At 40.1% G+C, this 12,578-nt stretch overlaps 1 protein-coding gene and 1 pseudogene across 3 annotated transcripts in view; one reads left to right on the plus strand and one right to left on the minus strand.

Annotated features, from left to right (window-relative positions):
• The window catches only part of WDFY2 (WD repeat and FYVE domain containing 2), a 170,568-nt gene that overhangs the window by 86,338 nt on the left and 71,652 nt on the right, over positions 1–12,578 (plus strand). The gene's annotated exons all lie outside the window — the stretch shown is intronic.
• LOC311618803 (small ribosomal subunit protein eS1-like) lies at positions 5,707–6,441 on the minus strand (annotated as a pseudogene). Its single transcript has one exon. The product of its transcript is annotated as a small ribosomal subunit protein eS1-like (transcript).

Consider the following 12,578-nt stretch of genomic DNA (forward strand, 5'->3'; position numbering starts at 1 on the left):
TCCAACTGAAATTATACACACAGTACTCAGTAGGTTAGCAATATTTTATTACTTGTTTTGTAAAAAGGTTTTTTAAAATATTTTTTATTGATTTCAGAGAGGAAGGGAGAGGGCGAGAGAGAGAAACATCAATGTTGAGAGAGAATCATTGATTGGCTGCCTCCCGCATGCCCCCCTTTGGGGATTAAGCCTGCAACCTGAGATGTGCTCTGACTGGGAATAGAACTGTGTCCTCCTGGTTCATAGGTTGATGCTCAACCACTAAGTCGTTCTGGCTGGGCTGTAAAAAGTTCTGAAGTCTGTCTCTTCCATTAAATACAGTATTGATGTTGAGGATTTGGTCAATCTTTTATTCATCTCCTCTCCCAGCAGATATTAGTGTGGTTCCTTGAACAAGTTAGGGATACAATGAATAATTTGTCCAAGTTGTTAGCTAAAGTACAAACACTATTATTATATATAATGAAAGCTACATAATATATAATAAAAGTTTAATATGCAAATCGACCAAACTGTGGAATAATCAGTTGCTGTGACTTTCACTGACCACCAGGGGCAGGTGCTAACTGCAGGAGCTGCCCCCAGTCTGCAGGCCCTGACCGGCAGCGTCGGTGGTGGCAGGGGTTGGGGTCAGCAAGCAGGTGGTGCTATGCCAACCAAGGCAGGTAGGTACCAGCAAAGGCCCCCTGATTGCCCTGCCAGTCACCCGTAGGCACAAATTTTGTGCACCAGCCCTCTAGTCTATATATATAAAAGCTTAAGCAACCAGTGTACTGGTTGTTATGATGTGCACTGACCACCAAGAAACAGTAAACTTGGACAGAGGAAAATAGTAACAGGCAATTGAGTCTATGAAAGATCGCAAGCAGGTGGGGCTGAGTTGCAGTTCGCATTGGGAGGCCGGGCCACTGGCCCAAATTCTGCTGCTCCCAGGCACCGCTCCAACCCTCTGGTTGAGTTCTCCCTGGGAAGCCAGGACCAAGGGATGGAGAGAGGGGAAAAAGCGACCACCAACTCCATCCCTAGCACCTGTCTCCTTCTATCAGACCAGAGCCACCCCAGGACTTTCAGGACAGCATGTGAAGTGGGTAGCCTCACCGCGCAGCTATTGTGACTCCCCGGTCTGCCCAGGCAACCTTCGGGCACTCATCCCACTTCTTCGAACCTCAGTCTGCACTACCCTAGTGACCCACTTCTCCATAGCTGGGTGCGACAGACCAGGAGATGCCAGGGTGATGGTGGAAGACTGAGCAGATGCTCAGCTGACTGGAATGAATGGGGCAGGATGAGTGGGAGGGGCTCCTCCCCGGCTGCCTGCCACTGTGAACACACTACTATATCCCTTGGGAGATGTTGGATGCTGGTTTCTGCACTATCACCACAGCTCACGCTGAGGGACCCCACCAGTGCACAAATCCATGCACCAGGCCTCTAGTTGAATATACCGTGTTTCCCCGAAAATAAGACATCCTCTGAAAATAAGACCTACTTACAGGTTTCCTTCTGAGTGAAATATAAGGCATCCCCCCAAAAATAAGGCCCCTGCTAGGCTAAACATGAGAGATTTGGTCCATTGATTCTGAAAGAAATGGAGTCACAAGAAATTCACCAGGAAATTCAGGAATTGGATTGTTATGATAATGTTCCAGAAGATGATGACATGATTGTCATTGAATAAATGAGTAAATTCTTGCTACTGTAGGATTCACAGTTTGTCTGGTTTGTGTTGACAACTACCGTACTATCGTACCGTATACAGGTAATAAATTTCCTTTATTTTCATTTAACAATAAAGGTGTACCGTATTCTTCTTCATGGAAAAATAAGACATCCCCTGAAAATAAGACCTAGCGCATCTTTGGGAGCAAAAATTAATATAAGACAGTGTCTTATTTTCGGGGAAACAGGGTAGCTGGTTGTAAGAATGCTTGCTTAAATTCTGAGATAGTTTATTTGTATAGTTCTATTGTTCAAAATATTTTTCACAATGAAATTATTCTCTATAAGAGAAGAAGTAATGCCAGTAGTTTAATTCATCTTGAGATTTCAGAAATGCTTTCTATTTGTTTTTGTTCTTGGTTAATCCTCACCTAAGGACATTTTTCCATTGATTTTTAGAGACAGTGGAAGGAGAGAGAAACATTTATGCAAGAGAGACACATTGATTGGTTGCCTCTGCAACCCAGGTACGTGCCCTTGACCAGAATCAAACTCACGACCCTTCAGTCCGAGGGCCAATGCTCTATCACTGAGCCACACTGGCTAGGGTAGAAATGCCTTCTGTTTTAATGTTAAAAGAAGTCAGTCCAATTGTGTTAATTGCTATTTATGCTGATGTAGGACTTTAAAATTTTCTGTCATAACATATCATGTATTCCAGCCAACTAACAATTATTTAAATATCTACTGTGTGTAAAAGATTATGCTAAATCTCCTCACTCTACATGTTGTGTCACCCTGGGCAAGTTGCTTTACTCTTAGTTTTCTATTTGTAAAATGAGAATAATGTATCCGTTTTATAGAGCTGTGAGGATTATCTGGTATCATATATGTTAAGCTTTTAGAACAGTGCCTATGTATATTAAGTGCTCCATAAATGTTAGCTCCTGGCAACATTGTTGTCATTAGCAGCAGCATCCTCCACTGGTGGTAACCAGGAAGCCTTGGGTATAATCTGTGTCACATGGATTTAGTTGGCCAGTTCCAAGAAGAGGAAGTGGCTTCATGGTGGCATACTCCTTGATTATTCAACTTATTCCTAGTCCCATTTTCATTCAGTCTTTGCTGCCTTATCACAGTAATTTACCAGTAATTTGCAAAATGTGGACTGTCAAATGCCATTTTTTTCTGTAGTTGTTTTTTTTTTATCCAAGTTGTTGCCATTTTAATTTTCATCACCCTCAGGAGAAGGTTGGGCTCAGAGAATTGTGCAAATTGCTAATGATACTCTGCATGGATGACTGGGGAAGATGTAGCAAACTTCTCATCACAAGAGGCAGCCTTACTCCAGTGGAGTAAGAGCATAGAGCTATCTGTGGTCCTGCAATTTTTTTTTTAACACCAGGAATCTGTCACAAATCTTTTATAATCATTTCCATGTAGACATGTGAAAATAATATCTTCTGTGTGCACAAATATTTTTCTAATTTTTATTTTAAGTTAATTCTTTACACAAACATATCGGGCTATGGTTCTCATGTCACTGTCCTTTAGATCACAAGGTTCAGAGCCTAGGAATGCTGATATGGTATTCCATATCAGTCACCTTTGAAACGCATTCCTCCCAAAGTACCTTGACAACAACAGATTCATGAAACTACCCCCAAGGAGCCATCTACCCTTTATTCTTTTTCTATAAAGCTTGAGAACTTGAGCCATACTGTGTGAAGGACACAGTTATTCTTTTATAGTCCCTTTGTCACTGAATTGCCATCATCTCATGTTCCTACATCTACTCTGATCTGAGAGAGTCTCGAAAGCAGGCTTTTTCTAGCCTTGCTGCCTGGAAGCTTACATTAGAGAAGGGAATGGCATTGAGTCTGCCCTGATCAAGGAAGAGTACAGGGCTGGGGTTTGCTGCTGGGCTTGTGTTTCTTTGTTTTGCTGCAGTTGGATGCTTGTGACTCAGGGTGGTGGTAACTCAGAGGAGGTTTTGTTTACAAAGTGGACTCCCTCCCTGTTTACTTATGGCTCCGGTAGCACTACACCTTGAATGTAGGTGCCACAAGTCACAATTTACTCACCTATTCCTACAGATGGGGGATCACTCTACTCACAGTTACCAGTGAATATGACATTTTCGTAAATACTCTTAGTACAGGAAGAAAACTATCAGTATTACACATTAACCTCAGAGAGGCAGATTACCCAATTGCCCAAAGACCGCTGACTGTACCATCTTGTAGAACAGCACAGCTTTTCTATCAGCAGCAATCACTCAGGTCCAGCTGGTCACTTGGGTTGGAGAAGTAGGGCCGGTTCTTTTGCCCAGAGCTGTCTGTCATGGCTAGAAGAGAAAGGAGCTGAAAAGGTGGCTTCCAGTGGGTTGGGTAATTAGTGTGCTATTTTCTTTTCTTTTTTTCCTGTTTTTCTCAACGTCTTTTAGTTATATTGTTATCTACTGTCATAGCCTGTATTCTTATGCTTTTGTCAGTTCTATTGTTTTGAATTATGGAATCATTTTACCATACTGTCAAGCTCAGTCCCTAGTAAATCTTCATTTCTTCTTATTTTTTCTTTATTGATTAAGGTATTACCAATGTGCCCTTGACCAGGATTGAACCCAGCGACCCTTTGGTGGTCAGGCAGACGTTCTATCCACTAAGACAAACTGCCTAGGGCTCTCCGGATGTTTTGTTTGCTTGTTTATATATATATTGTTGGTTTTTTACAGAGGAAGGGAGAGAGAGAGTTAGAAACATCGATGAGAGAGAAGCATCCATCAGCTGCCTCCTGCACACCCCCCACTGGGAATGTGCCCGCAACCAAGGTACACATGTCCTTGACTGGAATCGAACCTGGGACCCTTCAGTCCCCAGGCCGACACTCTATCCACTGAGCCAAACCAGCTAGGGCTCTCCAGATGTTTTTACTGGCTCTTCCTTTTCTGGCAAAGCCTTAGATGTCAGTGCTCTCCAAGTTTCTGCCTTGTGCTGCAAACTTTCTTAGTGATCTGTGCCTGCAGCTTAATTATCCTACATCTACAGTTCTCAAGATGGCCCATCTGTCCTCCTGAGCCTGAACTATGACTCCTAGCTGCTTACATGGGAGTCTCTAAGACTTTGATTTAGCATATTCTAAATAGAAATAATTCTCTTTTTCCTAATATATGCTCTTTCTCCTTCCTTTAGTAAATGACACACTGAGGAGACACAACTAGAAGTAGGAGTTATAGTAGATCTATATTTCTCTCTCAAATCTCACAGCTATCAATTCCCTGGTCTACTGACTTACCTCAGAGCTATCTCCAGATTCTCCTTTTTTAATTATTTCCACCATTACTTTAAATCTTTCTGTCCCTCACAGCATTTGCTTGGACTGTTGCAGTAAGCCCTGACTATTCCTACTGTCTCTTGTCTAGTTTCCTGTAACTACTCTGCCATCACATATCTAAAATTCTAATGTAATCATGCCACTCCTCTGTGTATAGACTTTCAACAACTTCTGGAAGAATATAATTCACATTTCTTAATTCTGTCCACTTTGTTAGCTTCATTTATTACAAACTCTTACCCAAATATACTTGTATGGTTCACAAATCCATGCCCATATACTTGGGGTCCCCTTGCTAAAAGAGGCTGTTACCCTTACTGACCTCCTGCTTCCTTCCCCCTGAGGAACTCCTCTCATACCTTTAACAATTAGCTTAAAGCCCCAAACCCATTCTTATGAGAAGCCTGTCCTTTCCCAGAGCAGGGTTAAAAGGCCCTTCTTAAGGCCTCTCATAGCATTTAGTTGAAATTTCTGCTATAATATTTATGTGTAATTAATTATTAGTTTATATGTATATTACATACATAGTTTATATGATTGTATATTATGTAAGATAACAGAATTCCTCAAAATAGTAAATAGGAGAAATTTAGAAAGTTCTAATTTTCTTGTTTTCTTTTTTTTCCCCCCTATTCATTTCCCCCCCTCACAAATAGGATTTTTATTTGTTGCCATTAAATGACTGTACTGTAAACATATTCTTGGACTGTGGGCTCATTCAACTTTAGCACCTGTCTCATTTCCAGTAGGTTTTCTAGAATTGCTACCTTCACCAGGAAGCTCTGTGAATTTTCTCAGTTCAAACTTGGGCTTCTTCAGCACTTTACTTTTCTAACAAAGACATCATGAAGTAGATAAATAGTTTGACAATACTATCTGGAATCATTTTATTGACCACTTCTTTCAAGTCATTTGTCATCATCTTCTTTCAGACATGTGGACCTGTTGATGCTGAACGTAAGAGGTCTTCTGAATCTGAATATTGCTTTTTTTTTTTTTTTTTAGTAAAACCAACACAGAATAGATGAAGCAAATAATCACCAGTAGTCATGAGCTTCAGTCATGGTCTGCCATTTTTTTTTTTTTTTTTTTTTTTTTTTTTTTTACCATGGAGCTTATTTTTCATGGGGAAGAGTAATGCTATGGAAATTAGTCCGGTAGTTTTTGCCCTGAACATCCTCAGTAATTAGCTTGAATTTTCTAAATGCAACTTTATCATTCTGCAGATCAGTTAGGTTCACTTCAAAAACATGACCCTTGAAACCATCAGATGTGATTTGAGTTCTCGTGACTGGTGCTTTTCTATAGTTCGTATATTGAACATATCTGGTGCTTTCACATCACACCAATCTTCCTTAGAAAATGGATCATCCACTTCTATTTTGGCTCCTCTTCTCTGCCTTTCATACGGTGCTTGTTCTTGCTGATCACCATGGTGCTGCACAGAGAGCCAAAAGACTAATTTCCTTGTTTTTTTTGTGTGTTTGTTTGTTTTTAACCTCCATTAGCCTGAGCAACTTGAAGGCAGGAAACATTACATGCATTGGTATTTCCAATACCCAGTAGAGAGCTTGCACAAATTGAAACCTCAGTAATAGTTTTCAAGTGAATGAAAACCAAGATAGTTACATCTGTGTTTCCTTCCAGAGTTTCTTTATTCTTTTACTTTTATTCTTACATTCTAATCATTCTTATAGAAGCCCTTGTTTCCCACCAACTGTGATATGGAATAAGTGATTGTTTTATTTTTCTATCCCTTTATCAGGTAGAGTTTATTCAGAATTCACGGGAGAAGTCATTGTTAACACACTTGGCCTCAGATGTCAGGGGCAAATATCCTGGTTGTTGAGGTATGAACTGCCCCCAGAGAAAGCTGCCTCTGAATTCCAGCTCTGTCATCTTTTAGCTGGATAATGATGTACAAGTTGGTTAACTTCACATAAGGCTCAATTTACTCACAGTAGATTAGGAAGAATATGTGCCTCACAGGATTGTTAAAAGGATTACATGAGGTAATGTATATAAAGGCCTCAATAAATATTAATTACTATTTTTATAGCAGAAATTCTGTTCACTTCAAGAAAAGATTAACTTTAATTTACTTTTTTTAAATCTGAAATTAGAGTTTTTGACATCATTATTTGCCATCTCAAGTTTAAAGAAATTTTTAAAAACTCTGAATTTTTAAGCCAGTTTGTTTCTTGTGAGCACCATTTTTGGCTCCTAAAACTGGGTTAAATAGGTTATGTTTGTTCATTACTTGCTATCTGCACACTTATTGGTTTAAATAATGTTCAGGCTGAAAATCTGTTAGTTTAAATCCAGAAAAATGTAACAACATTTTAGCACAAAGACCATGGTTAGCACCAGGTAACTTTATAAGACAATTCATCACAGTGAATATAAATATCAAGTCATTATTTTGTACATCGGAAACTAATAAAATGTTATATGTTAATTGTAAAAAAAAAAAAAAAAAAAAAAAAAAAAAAAAGCAACATATTATGGTGTTTTGCTATTGAACTAGGAAGTAAAATACTGATTAGTCCTGAGATTTGAGTTAAAATCAAGTGCTCTTTTATTTTTTGGCATTAATTACAAAAAGTAATAGCTTTAGCAATTAGGCTCTCTTCCTTTTTACTTTGTTTTCTTTCTTTCTTTTTTTAAATATATTTTATTGAGTTTTTACAGAGAGGAAGAGGGAGGGATAGAAAGCTAGAAACATCGATGAGAGAGAAACATCGACCAGCTGCCTCTTGCAAACCCTTTACTGGAGATGTGCCCACAACCCAGGTACATGCCCTTGACCAGAATTGAACCCGGGACCTTTCAGTCCACAGGCCAATGCTCTATCCACTGAGCCATACTGGTTTCAGCCCTTTTTTCTTTTATTGTTTGAACTAGAGGCCCGTTGCAGAAAGATTCCTCCAAGAATAGGGCTTCCTGTGGCCATCTCCACAGCCCTGCCTGCTTCCCTCCCTTCTCTGCTGCCCTGCCTCCTTCCCTCCTGTCTCAGCCACCCCACTTGCTGCTCTGCACCTGGATATGCAAATTAACCACCATTTTGGTTGGGTTAATTTGCATACTCACTCCTGATTGGCTGGTGGGCATGGCTTGTGGGCATAGCAGAGGTATGGTCAATTTGCATGTTTCTCTTTTATTAGTGTAGATGTCTGATGATTGTATATATTTTTATTCAAACCTATTGTGGTTAGCATTGAACCCCCAAATTGAGGAATCTAGTTCCTACTTCCAAGCCTATTATTTTTTCTTTTCTGACATAGGCTTGTTTTATTTTATTACTAGAGGCCCAGTGCACAAAATTCCTGCACTCGGGTGGGAGGAGGAGTCCCTCAGCCCAGCCTGAGCCCTCTCACAGTCTGGGAGCCCTCAGGCCTAAGTCGTCAGTCGGACATCCTTAGCACTGCCGTGGAGGCGGAGAGGCTCCCACCACTGCTGCCATGCTTGCCAGCCATGAGCCCACCTTCTGGCTGAGCGGCACTCCCCCAGGGGGCAGCTCCTGCGTTGAGCGGGATCAGACTGAAACTGGCTCTCCAACATCTCCCGAGGGGTCCCAGATTGCGAGAAGGCACAGGCCAAGCTGAGGTAGACCCTTATAATATTAGTACAATTAAAATTTTGACATGATAAAAAAACAAAATGAATGCTTATTCCTTTATAAATATTTACTGATTACCTCTCCTACATGGCATATTGAAAAAAATGCTGGACATATGGGAGACACATGTATTAAGAAAGAAAACAAAAATTCAATTTTTTTCTATTTAAAAATCTATAAGGAAAGATAAAATAATGTGATCACAGGTAGCTCTAATTAATGCAGATTGTGATCAAGATCATAAAAGATGAGTCTGTTGAATTTCAGCAAAGGTAAGATTCATTCTGCCTGGTGAACATATGAGCAGACCATTCAACCTTGCCTAGAAGGGTTAATATCGAATATGAAAAGTGATGAAAATTGGGGAAAGGGAACAGTTTCCATCAAAGGAGAGATTAGTACAAAGGCTAGGTTGTGGGGATGTGCAGGCCACTGTCAAGCACAAATGTAGTTGAGTTGAAAGTACATTGGAAGGGATGTGAGTTCAAGAAGGATAGTAAAGTTCTGATTACTAAATATGTAAGAGAAATTGATTGGAGAGAAAGGATAGTTGGCAAAGGTACCTCCCAGGCTTGCAGAAACCGGTTTGGCTCAATGGATAGAGCGTCGGTCTGCAGACTGAAAGGTCCCGGGTTTGATTCCGGTCAAGGGCATGTACATTGGTTGCAGGCATATCCCCGGAAGGGGGAGTGCAAGGGGCAGCTGGTCGATGTTTCTCTCTCATCGATGTTTCTAGCTCTCTATCCCTCTCCCTTCCTCTCTGTAAAAAATCAATAAAATATATTTCTTTAAAAAGATACCTCCCAGGCTAAGCTCGCTTTTTAGTCAGTATACTACCAAATAGTATACTGACTGTCAATGTCCATGGCATACCTACTAGTAGTATTTCTAAGCAATAGACTTAGGTAACAGAAAATGAGGGAGCCATGAGTTGTACTTATGTTTCTTTTGTGTTATATATATTGCCATCTGGATTTTCTGAAATGTGCAGTGATTTCAAAATTTGCACTGAAATATTTTCCTTTGCTGATAGAAATTCAATGAGACATTCACCCAAGTTTCAATATCCTTTTGAAGAGGCGTTTTGAGGTTTGTGTAATTCAAAAGATCTGTAGATAAAAAAGAATGAGTCATTGTACAATGCAATCTCTAAGACCCCTTACAAATTCTAAAATTCCAAGAAATCTAAAACCTAACAACCAAAGGTCCAAATTTCTTTCACCAGTTGCTTTCATCAGTTGGAACAGTAGTTGCCAGCCTTGACTCTCAGGCTAAATTTTATGACATCAGCTCTAAGTAATTTTCAATTTTAGCAGACAGCTTTTTTGTTCAGAATAATTGTCAAAAGGTTTGAGCCATTTTTTGTTTAAAAAATAAGTATTACCAATTAGAGTTTATGTAAACTGATCTGTCATGTAATCTTCTGTTTAATATAATAGCAGAACTTTTATTGTGTTTAGAAGTTATTTAAAATATGCAGTCTCTTTCACTATCTTAGAAGGGTAATGAAGGCATAGTACTTTAGTGGCTTTGTTGTGTAATACATCGTTGTTCTGGCTTCAGATTGTGGCCTTGAGCAGGGTAAATTCCTCATTTGTTGAATAATTTCCAAGAGCATCTGTCCTTAAAATTCTGAAATTTGCAGTCTTGGAAGTAGTTGATCTCAAATCTGTGTGTCATTTTTTCTTTTACCATCTCCCTTCCATCCTTTTGGGAGAGGTATTAAAAAATCAACTGCATCTAATTAACTTGCATTCATTGCTGGGGTGTGGGAAAGTGTAAAACCATGTTGCCATTAAAGCAGTGGTTCCTGACCTTTTTTGGCCTTGCCCCCCCTAAGCATCTCTAAAATCCTGATGCACCCCTCCCTCCCCCGTGACATATAATTCTTAATATTCAAAAAGTGAACTCCTATTCACGTGGAGGAAGCCTAAAAGGTCATTAACTTGTTCATGTGGCGCCAGAGAACATGGTGCCTATGGAAGAGAACAAGAACAAAAGGACAATTGAAGTATTGAGGAAGAAATTGTTAAAAAATAATAATAATATCAAGTGATATGAAAAAATAGCAAATAAAGTTTCAAAACATATAATAGAGAACTGAATTGCATAAATATGTCACAATATATATTTACATGCTGTATATGAGGCCCCTAGAACCATAAGAAATGCAAAAATTTCACTCTTATTAACTCATTCTCTAATTGCTCCCCTTAAAAGTCAAATTACCTCCCTGTGGTACATGTGCCTCAATTTAGGAACCACTGCATTAAAGAAAAATGATGTCAGGTAAACTTTAAGTTAAGCATCCAGGCAAACCTAGAGAGAGAACAGATTATGTGCTGAAAGACCTTAAAGTTGCATTTGTATGTTTTGTTTGTAAATCTGAGTTTGAATGGTAATTTATCAAAAGAATTTGTAAACCTGAATTTGTTTCTTTGTACGCAATGTTTTGAATCTAGAGAGGCTAACAGCTGCTCTTATTACACAAGCCTCAGTTATCATTTCTCTTGCTTCAGATGCTTCCATGTATTGTGACATATCAGTCTTTTAGATATATGACTAGGGATTTCTTACAAAGTTCAGAGCTGAGGCTGGGGATTTGCAACTAAAGCATTCCTTCCTCCCATTTCTTAAAATTCTGAGGTCAGAAAGATTAGGGTCCTGTTCAGCCTGTGTGGCTCATGGTTGATCATCAACTTATGATGCAGGAGGTCACGGTTTGATCCCCGGTCAGGGCATATGCTCAAGTTGAGGGCTCAATCCCTGGTGTGGGGCTTGCAGGAGGTAACTAATCAATGATTCTCTTATCATTGGTGTTTCTCTCTTTCTCTCCTTCTCCCTTCCTCTCTGAAAGCATTAAAAATATTAAAAAGAGCCCTAGCTGGTTTGGCTCAGTAGATAGATCATCAGCATATGGACTAAAGGGTCCCAGGTTCATTTCTGGTCAAGGGCATATGCCCGGGTTGCATGCTCGATCCCCAGGAGGTGGAATTCAGGAGACAGATGATCAGTGATTCTCTCATCATTGATGTTTCTCTTTACCTCTCTGAAATCAATAAATATATATAAAAGAAAATAAAAGATTAAGGTCTTTAGGCATTACAGGCACTTAACCCACTTAGTTTCTGGATGTGAGAGAATGTTCCATTGTTTGGTAGCCATTGAAGCCTCTTTTCATAATTTATAAACAAACAATAATAATTCTTTGAAGTCTGCAGGCAAATTGACAGAATCTGAAATGATGATTAATCAAAACCAAAAGTCAGGTCAGAGAGAACCAGGATGGCTGCATATGTAAACTGTACTTGCTGCCTCCCACAACCACATCAAAATTACAGCTAAAATACAAAACAACCATCATCCATAGCTGCTGGAAAGCTGGCTACAACTAGAGAAGTAAAGAAGACAGTACACTGATACTGGTAGGACGTGCAGAGACACAGAATGGCTGCTTTTTTAATCAGGAGGGAGATTGTCTCTGTGGAGGCCTCCCAGAGGAGCAAGGGGTCCTCGCCCCACACCAGATCCCTAGCCTGGGGTTCCAGAGCTGGGAAAAGAAATCCCCCTAACTATGGGCTTTAAAAACCAGTACGGATTGGAGCTCAGTGACACAGAGGCTGCTAAATTGAATTTACAAGGTCCTGCTTCCTCTGAGCTTCAGCACCAGGGTGAGGCTCTGAGGGACATATTTGTCTGACATGGGGGCAAGAACTTAGAGGTGGCTTTCTCCCAGATGGAGGTGCTTGCAGGGACATTGTTCCTATGCTGGGACCTCCCCAGTTGCAGGGCTGACTAGCAGCCACTTCTGTTTGCTCCACCCTGATGATTCCCTAAGACCCCACCTCCTCCATTTACAACCCCATGCAAACTGTCTGCAGTGGCTTTTGCATATGAATGGCCTGTCCTTGAAAATCTCAAACAAGCTGCAGCTGGATCAGGGGCCCCCAAACCTATCAATAAAAGA

This window comes from Pipistrellus hanaki, assembly GCF_964339955.1.
Source record: "Pipistrellus hanaki genome assembly, chromosome: 3".
Lineage (NCBI taxonomy): Eukaryota > Metazoa > Chordata > Mammalia > Chiroptera > Vespertilionidae > Pipistrellus > Pipistrellus hanaki.